The sequence below is a fragment of the Mus pahari genome, chromosome 21 (genome assembly GCF_900095145.1).
Source record: "Mus pahari chromosome 21, PAHARI_EIJ_v1.1, whole genome shotgun sequence".
NCBI lineage: Eukaryota > Metazoa > Chordata > Mammalia > Rodentia > Muridae > Mus > Mus pahari.
The window spans coordinates 15,943,096-15,953,093 of record NC_034610.1 but is presented as its reverse complement, the minus strand read 5'-3'; positions in this window follow the sequence as shown (position 1 = coordinate 15,953,093).

Genomic DNA, 9,998 nt, shown 5'->3' with positions numbered 1-9,998 from the left:
TGGTGGCCTTGCAGGCTCAGATTGTTTCTAGATTTGGCGAAAACTTAAAATGGCTGCGCCCTGTTTTGTAGCTGTCTTTGAGCATCAAATGAACGGAACGAAAAACTCTTTTTGAGCTATTGTCTCAGCATGACTCGGAAAAAGACAGTAACAGCAATGTGTAAGTATAAACTCAGGCATCACCAAACTTAAACGGCTTAAAGTAAACACCTTAGAGAAGGAGGAATCGGAAATAATGATGCCCTATCTTGTTCACAGGACGGCACCATCTTACAGGAAGTTGAGGTATCCATACCGGATTGAAAGGGTTTCCGGAGAATGGTCTCACTGCAGAGATGCTATATGCAGAGTAGCTTGTAGCAACTTGTAGAATAGAGCCAAGCTGGACTTGTGGTAGCGCGAAGGTCCAGAGAATCACTTGTGGTTCTAACAACTAGATGGCCGCTTACCATTCCAGTGGATCACACGCCCTCTTCTGACCGCTGGAGATTCTACACAAATGTCTTGTAAATTTATACACTCAGGCAGACAGACATACGTATTAGATAGATAGATAGATAGATAGATAGATAGATAGATAGATAGATAGATAGATAGATAGATAGATAGATAGATAGATAGACAGAGAGATAGATAGATAATAAATATACATATAATATGTGCTTATGGATATTTTAAATATTTTACATACATTAGTATATGTATTTTCTCTATGAATATACTTTTAAAAATACAATGTTGAGCTTAACATACTACAATACTGGTGAGGAAAATGTAGTATGATGACCTTTTTTTTTTTTTTTTTAACTTGAAAAGCCTGTTTCAAGAGGTAAGGATTCTGGAAACCTTTGGCTGCATGAGAGTTCCTAGGTATCTAACCATGACTAAAACACAATCTCATTTCCATTATAAGGAATAACAAGTAAGACAGCAGTGGTGATCAAGGATTAGTGTCTCTTGGAAATTTCTTCACAATTGAGCAGATGTCTAATAACTTTTTTTTTTTTTTTTTTCAGCAGCCAATGAACTCATATAACACCTGGCTTTTAAATCACCAAATCAGTAGAGAGAACCAACATCCTGCTGGACCTGTGGTTTGGTATGTGATTCACACATCATTTTACTGCTGAAAGTGACTTGGTTAGGGTTCTAGAAAAACATGAAATCAGGATGACTACATATTTTAGAAGTATGTATTACATTGGTTTGCATGATGTGGGTTGAGTAATCTAGCAATGGCTGTTTTCACTCTAGAGATGAAGAGACTGTGGTAGCTGCTCAGTCTATGAAGCTAGATGTCCCAATCTCTCACTGTGCAGGAGTTCAGTCTTTAGATTTCCACCCAAAATTTAACCAATAATCATTTGATGACCTCTTGGTGGAAGTGTAGCTGGCTCCTGAGGAGATGTACCATTTTAAACTAGGAAGACAAGAAGAACTGGAAGTCTTTCATCAAGTAGGAATCTCTGTGAATTACGCTTGCCTTCTGCATCCTACTGCACACTACTAGTAAGTAACATTAAAATTTTATATAGGTAAATTGTACATATATATGTATGTATAGACTCTCTTTGCAAGGAAGTCTTAATCAAAATTTTTTATAAAGTATATGTTTATGAAATAATTGTATTCCAAAGATATAATTTATTGTGTTTAAAAATGTGTAGAGTACTCAATTTAAAGTATAACATATTTGAGCCAGGTGTGGTGGCGCACCCAGCTTTAATCCCAACACTCAGGAGGCAGAGGCAGGCAGATTTCTGAGTTTGAGGCCAGTCTGGTCTACAAAGTGAGTTCCAGGACAGCCAGGGCTATACAGAGAAACCCTGTCTCGAAAAACCAAATGTGTATGTATGTATGTATATATATAAATTTATTAGACCTTAACATACAATCAAAATATTTAAGTTTTAATCTGTGTTTGCATTTTAATTGGGCATGCCAAAGAAAAGAAATTTGGCATTAATTAAAAGGAATTTAGAAAGAGAACTGAAGTAGCCATAGTGAGTTAAAATTTTTGAAAGAAACAACATATGGAAATAACTAAAACTAGACTAATGCACTTATCATGGGCACATAACACAATTACATGAAATTAGATGTATATATGCAATTTTGAAAATTGAAAAAGAAAGCTTCTCTACTTCTTTAAAAATGTGAGAAAGGCTTAGTAACATAAAATATGAAAAGGTGAAATTTGTCATGTAAACTTTGAGTGTGTGTGTGTGTCTCTCCTAAATAATAAACATGAAGTATTTTGTTTGTCCTGATTTTTATTTCATTTTATTTTATTTACAGTGTTTCTCTATATAGCCTTAGTTGTCCTGGAACTCATTCTGTAGACCAGGCTGGCCTTGAACTCAGAAATCTGCCTGCGTCTGCCTCCCAAGTGCTGGGATTAAAGGCATGTGCCACCACTGCCCGGCATTTGTTTGTTTTTTTAATTTGTTTGTTTATTCATTTTTAATTATGTCTTACCTCTTTTTTATTTTTCAGTTACTGTGTTTATCAAAATTAAAAATGTAAATCTGGAAAGTGAGTTAAGAACAAGCATACTTGAAGTTGGGAGTAAAATGTACTTTGGGATGTAAAAGAAAGGAAAAATTGAGTGGTCAATTTTACCATCAATATTGTACACATAAATGAAATTCCTAAACATACATCATAATAAGAATTTTTCAAACATTGGCTCAAGTGAATATACCATCTCAGCATACCTATTCTGATAAGGTATGGAATTTGAGGAAAGAACAGAGAGCATTAATCACAGTGGAGTAAGGTAGCTTTAAACATTCTAGTCCTCTAGAAACTTAATTGACAAAAATAATGATAATCTCATCAGCATCTCCCCTTTATTTCAATTTTTTTCCACAAAAATTGCTAGTGCTATCACTTGTACTTGGTGACTTTGATGGGAGAGATCCTGGTGTTCCTGAGAATATCCCATTACCATGGTTTTTTGTTTGTTTACTTGCTTGCTTATTTGATTGTATTGTTTTGTTTGACAAATATGTAATGATAGTTGCATCCATTCTGAGAAAAACAAGGTTAATCTTGCAGAAGACAACTTTGACTTGAATGAGTGATAATGTCTTGACAATTTATTTCACAAGAAAATAGAACAAACATGGCTGAATTTCTCAATGTTAAATCATGACTGATTCTTAAACATGTGTATTGGATCAAGAAGAATTTATTCACCTCTGTTCTTTATCTAAGATGATTATGTTCAATAATATGTTCTGAGAATGTAGAAATGATATTATCAGCCTCACAGGTTGGTTAATTAATGCCTGAACTCACTCATGACTTATACTTAATGAAGTAGAAATTCTTTTACTTGACTACTAGTATACTTAGAGAAAATATTCAAGGGCCAGTTAAAAAGCCTAGTGAATAGCTCTGCTATATACAACATTGTCATAAAGTCATTTAGAATAATAACTGGAGACACTGAAAGGACTCAATTTATTAAGACATAAGGAGACAATTGGATTATAGCAATGGTAGAAAGCATAAGGTGAATATTTGTTGATCCACATTGTCAATAGGGCTCTAAATTTGCCCACTGAAAATTCTATATGCTGTGTATATTTGAGTTGTAGTATTTTTGGTTATATGATACAAGGTTATGAAATATTAAAATGAGTCTATATGGAAGGCTGCTGCATTGTGTTTCTGTTTTGTTTTAAAAATATATTTTAGATTTATTTATTTTTTATCTGTGAATACACTGTCAGGCTCTTCAGACAGACAAGAAGAAGGAATCTGATCTCATTATAGATGGTCATGATTCCTCATGTGGTTGCTGGGAATTGAAATAAGGACTTCTGGAAGAGCAATCAGTGCTCTTAACCTCCTAGCCATCTCTCCACCCTAAGCAGATACATTGTTTGGTTTTGTTTTGTTTACTTTTTTTTTTTAACAGTCTATCCTTTCCCCTCTTCCAGTCCACTCTCCCATAGTTCCCTCATCCCCTGTGTTCAAGAGGATGGACTCCACACTCCCTTAGCTTCAAGGGTATGGTGTGTCTTCTCCCACTTAGGCTATACCAGACAGTCCTCTGCTGTATATGTGTTAGTGGCCTTGTTCTTAATAGTTGAATAATATTCCATTGTGTAAATGAACCATTTTTTCTGTATCTACCCATACATTGTGGGACATCTGGGATATTTACAGCTTCTAGCTACTGCAGATAAGGCTGCTATGAACATAGTGGAGCAGGTGCCCCTGTTGCAGGGTGGGACATCGTTTGGGAATATGCCCAAGAATGGTATAGCTGTGTTTTTAGGTAGATCTATTTCCAGTTTTCTGAGGAACCTCCGGATTGATTTTCAGAGTGGTTGTACTAGTTTGAGATCCCACCAGCAATGGAGGAATGTTTCTCTTCTTCTACAGCTTCACTAATATGTGCTGTCACCTGAGTTTTTGATCTTAGCCATTCTGATTGGTGTAAGGTGGAAGTAATCTCAGGGTCATTTTGATTTGCATTTCCCTGATTACCAAGGTCTTTGAACATTTCTAAGTGCTTCTCAGATATTAGAGATTCCTCTGTTCTGAATACTTTGTTTAGCTCATGCCACATTTTTTTGATTGGGGTATTTGGTTTCTTTTGAAGGTTAGCTTCTTGAGCTCTTTACATACTTTGTATATTAGCCCACTATTGGATGTGGAGTGAGTCATAATTTTTTTCCCAATCTGCAGGTTGTTGATATGTCTTATTAACTATGTTCTTTGCCTTACAGAAGCTTTCTAGTTTCATGAGTCCCATTTATCAATTCTTGATCTTAGAGCCCGAGCCATTGGAGTTCTGTTTAGGAAACTGACTCATGCCAATGAGTTCTAGGCTCTTTCCTACTTTCTATTCTGTTAGATTCAGTGTATCTGGTTTTATGTTGAGGTCCTTAATATACGTGGACTTGAACTTTGCAAAGGATAACAAGAAGGGATCTATTTTCATTTTTCCACATACAGACTGCCAGTTAGACCAGCACCATTTATTGAAGTTGTTTTCTTTTTTCCATTGTATATTTTTGACTTCTTTGTCAAAGATCAAATGTTGATAAGTGTGTGGGTTTATTTCTAGGTCTTCAGTTATTTTCCATTGATTAACATGTCTGTCTTTCTACCAGTACCATGCAGATTTTTTATCACTATTTTATCACATCGAAGTCAGGGATGGTGATTCTCGCAAAATTGCTTTTATTGTTAAGAATTGTTTTTCCTATCCTAGGCTTTGTTTGTTTGTTTTTTCATATGGGGAGGAGAATTGCTCATTCAATGTATTTCAAAACTTATGTTTGAAGTTTGATGAGGATTGAGTTGAATATGTAGATTTCTTTTGGTGGGATGGCCATTTTTACCTTGTTAATCATACAAATACATGAGCATGGGAGATGTCTCCATTTTCTGAGGTCGTTTTGATTTCTTTCTTGAGAGACTTGAAGTTCTTGTCATACAGATCTTTTACTTCTTTGATTAGAGTTACCCCAAGATATTTTATATTATTTGTGACTATTGTGAAGGGTGTTGTTTTCCTAATTTCTTTCTCAGCCACTTTATCATTTGTATAAGGGAAGGGTACTTATTTGTTTGGGTTAATTTTGATCTGGCCACTTTGCTGAAGTTGTTTATCAGCTACAGAAGTTCTCTGGTAGAATTTTTGGGGTGGCTTATGTATATTATTGCATCATCTGCACAAAGTGATACCTTGACTTCTTTGCCATTTTCTATCCCCATAATCTCTGTCTGTTGTCTTATTGCTCTAGCTTGAACTTCAAGAACTATATTGAAAATATAAGGGGAGAGTGGGCATCCTTGATTGGTCCATGATCTTAGTGGGATTGCTTTAAATACATACCTCTCCATTTAATTTGATATTGGCTGTTGTTTGCTGTATATTGCTTTCATTATGTTTAAGTATAGGGCTTGACTTCCTGATCTCTCCAATACTTTTATCATGAAAGGGTGTTAGATTTTGTCAGATTTTTTTTCAGCATCTAATGAGATGATCATGTGATTTTTTTCCTTTGAGTTTGTTTATATAGTGGATTATGTTAATGAATTTATGTATATTGAAGCAACCTTGCATCCCTGGGATGAAGCTTACTTGATCCTGATGAATGAGGGTTTTGATGTGTTCTTTGATTCAGTTTGGGAGAATTTTACTATTTTTTGCATCAATATTCCTAAGCAAAATTCGACTGATGTTCTCTTTTTTTGTTGAGTCCCTGTGTGGTTTAGGTATCAGAGTCATTGTGGCTTCATGTAATGCATTAGGTAGTGCTCCTTCTTTTTATATTTATTGAATAGTTTGAGGAGTGTTGGTCTTAACTTTTCCTTGAAGATCTGGGAGAATTCTGCACTAAAGCCACCTGGCCCTATGCTTTTATTTTTTCTTGGAAAATTTTAATGACTTCTTCTATTTCCTTAGGAAATATGGGCCTGATTAGCTAGTTGATTTGCTTTTGAATTAGCTCTGGTATGTGGTGTGTCTGAAAAATCATTCATTTTATCTAGATTTTCCAGTTTTTTCTAATACAGGCTTTTGTACTAGTATCTTATAAAAACCTAAAACTAGTAAATTTCGAAAAACTCTAAAGAGTCATCTAAGATAAACAAGAAATCTAGTCTCAATTTTTTAGAGTGCCTTACAGAGGCCCTATTACAATATACTTATTTAGACCCTGAACACCCAGATGGCAAGTAACTTCTGATAACCTACTTCTTTCCCAGAGCTACCTGACATTAAAGTCGAAGTTAGACATTTTGAGAGAGGACCCCTAACTCCACAGGCAGAAGTCTTGGTGCTGGTCTTCAAAGTATAAGATCAGAGATATGAAAAGGTCTAAAGACAAAAATACCATATGCTGGCAAAAGCTGTGTGACTATTCCCAGCACTGCCAGGGTCTCCTGGTCTTCTAAGGCTCAGAGACCACCAGGTACTTACTAGAAATGTTGTCAACAAGGTCACTGAGTGAGGACTTGTCCCAACCCCCACAAGCCAATAGAGCTATGCCCTAGGTGCCATCAAGATTAGGCTGTCAATTGCCTTCACACCCCTCAGGACAGAGGGACAACACTCCCAGGTAACCCTCCAGCTGATCTCCTAGGCTTGGCAATGGATAACTGAAGAGGTCCAAGCTTCCAACACCAGCAGGGAGCCCTGTAGTAGTCATCATGGTATGTGGGTGGCCCATCTCCTTCTTTTGGGACACTGGGGTCACAGACTCGATCCTGTTGGAGTTTTGGGGACCAACTTCTCCTTTTCATTCTCATGTTCTCAGGGTAGGTGGATGAACTTACTTTCCTTACCAGACCTCACTATTTAGCTGCATCATCTTTAGGAGTGTTCCTCTCCCCCATTTCATTTTAGTAGTGCCAATGTACTGGCTAGTTTTGTGTCAACTTGACACAGCTGGAGTTATCACAGAGAAAGGAGCTTTAGTTGGGGAAATGCCTCCATGAGATGTATCTGTAAGGTATTTTCTCAATTAATGATCAAGGGGGAAGGTCCCCTTGTGGGTGGTGAAATCTTCTATAAGAGAGCAGACTGAGCAAGCCAGGGGAGGCAAGCCAGTACAGAACATTCCTGCATGGCTTCTGCATCAGTTCCTGCTTTCTGACCTGCTTGAGTTCCAGTCCTGCATCCTTTGGTGATCAATTGCAGTATGGAAATGTAAGCCGAATAAACCCTTTCCTCCCCAGCTTGCTTCTTGGTCATGATGTTTGTGGAGGAATAGAAACCCTAACTAAGATAGCCAATGTGTTCTGTCCCCTTATTGGCAAGGGATCTTCTAGCTAAGTTTTGAGCCCCTATTTCCTTTTCTCTCCCTATTCACCTAAATCCAAGCTTGCCAGGAGCCCCTTTGCTCCTCCCTCCAGCCACTCAACCAACTAACTCTAACATTTCCTTTGCCAGCTTCTCAGGTAGGACCCCGAGTCCGGGACATCTAGAATCCTTCTGTTACTAAATATCATTCTTCTGTTGTCATCCAATTACTCGACACTACCAGGTACTTCACCCAAGCTCAATACTCCCTTTTCCTCCAGAGCCTCTGGGGATTTAAGTCTATCATCTCTGACTTCTTAAGGAAAAACTCCTCCATTCTACCTCTTATTCCCTTTTCAATAAAGGACCTCTTTCACAGAAACTGTGTTGACTCAGCATGATCTGTCCAGGAACAAGCTACTTTTCAACTAACAATTTGTTTATCTTTAATATCTTGAAGTGTTCCCCTAAGACATTGGGACATTAATACAGGCCAAACAAGATTTTTGACTTTCAGGTTGAAAGGAATGTTAGGATTAGCTTGTATGATATGTACACTTTCTATAAGCATGAGAGGGTAAAAAAAATACTGGGGATGAGGAGTTACTTTAGGCTTACCTGTAGTTGGTAAAAACTTTAAACATTTAATTAACTAATTCTTTAGAAGTATCTAATTTACTCACATGTACTTTTTCTAAAAAATCTATTTTCATTGTCAATTAGTGATTTTTATCATGTTTGGGTTTTGTTGTTGATATTTTACGTGTTATTTAAACAGCTGCCTGTTTGGTACTTTAGAGAAAAATAAACCTTTAACTGACCAGGACGAAGTGAAATGCCCAGATAAAGCATAGTGAAATAAATTTATGTTTTTCTAAAAATTCAAAATGATCCCATACACAAACATTCAAACATCAAACTGTTACATTCCAAATCCAGGACAGGCAGCTAAGTTGCTTATTTAACATATCAAAAAGGACCAGGCACCAGGTTCTCCCAGTATCACTCAGTCCCTTTGGCTACAGGGCATGTCTGGCACATCCTACCCTTTATCTTGAACTCTCCAGCCCAAGGCTGCCCCTTTCCCAGGGGCCCTTCCCTATCTATTCCAGGCGTTTTGGTTACCTGTTGGGTCCCGCCCGCCTCCACTGGCAACTCGGTCTAAGCATTGTATTGCGCCCCTTACAGACACGCTAAGAGTTGCTCCCCTGGACGTCCCAGAACACAGCGTCCTCGGACCGCCCACTGTCAACGCCCACTCGTCACCCGGACCAACCACCAATGTCGTCACACCTACTCGATTGGACCTGCCTTCTGGACACAGCTCCGCTGAGGATCGGACCGCATGCCATTGGGACATTGAGCCATTGTGACGATGTGACACTGAGAGACACACTCAGCAGAGACAATGAGACATGCGGGAGAGGGTTGGGTTCTCCCGCGTGTAATTAATAAATGATATGCTTTCTTGCAGCTCATCTCTATTTTCAGGAAGTTTAGCTCTTCAGTGCAAACCCACCCCAAGGTGTTTTCTGCCCACGCAGACATGGCGCCAGTGTGCGTGACGCAGAAACATACAAGTGGCGCCCAAACATACAGTTACCCACCATTCTTTTGTATCCTTTTGCAACTGTTATCCTCCTGGCTGCTATACTTGGATGCCCTCTCTCCCTACCCTTCCTCATCTCTCCACATGGTTCAGGTGCACGATAGCTCTAGACATTCCCTGATGTCCCTTCTTCTGGCTATGTCTCACTTTTTATTTAATTAGATATTTTCTTTATTTATATTTTAATTGTTTTCCACTTCCCTGGTTTCCCCTCTGAAAACCTGCTATTCCATCCTCCCCTCCCTCTGCTCACCCACCCACCTACTCCTGCATCTCTGTTCTGGCATTCCCCTATATTGGGCCATTGAGGCCTCTCAGGACCAAGGGCCTCTCATCCCATTTATAACTATAAAAACTCCTACACCATACCTAGGAGTAGTCATGAACTTTCCTTTCTGTCTGTTTGTTTTCATTTACAATCTATAGTCAAACTAGGGGCAAGAAGGATAAAGCTTACACTTTCCATAATTGGTACTAACCCAGTACCAATTCACTCTGAATTAACTAAGCTTTATTCAGTCTGTGACCCTAAGAATTTGAGGAGACAAGTATTTCAAAGGCCTTGTCTGAGAAACAACAACACCACACACACACTCACACACACACACACACACACAC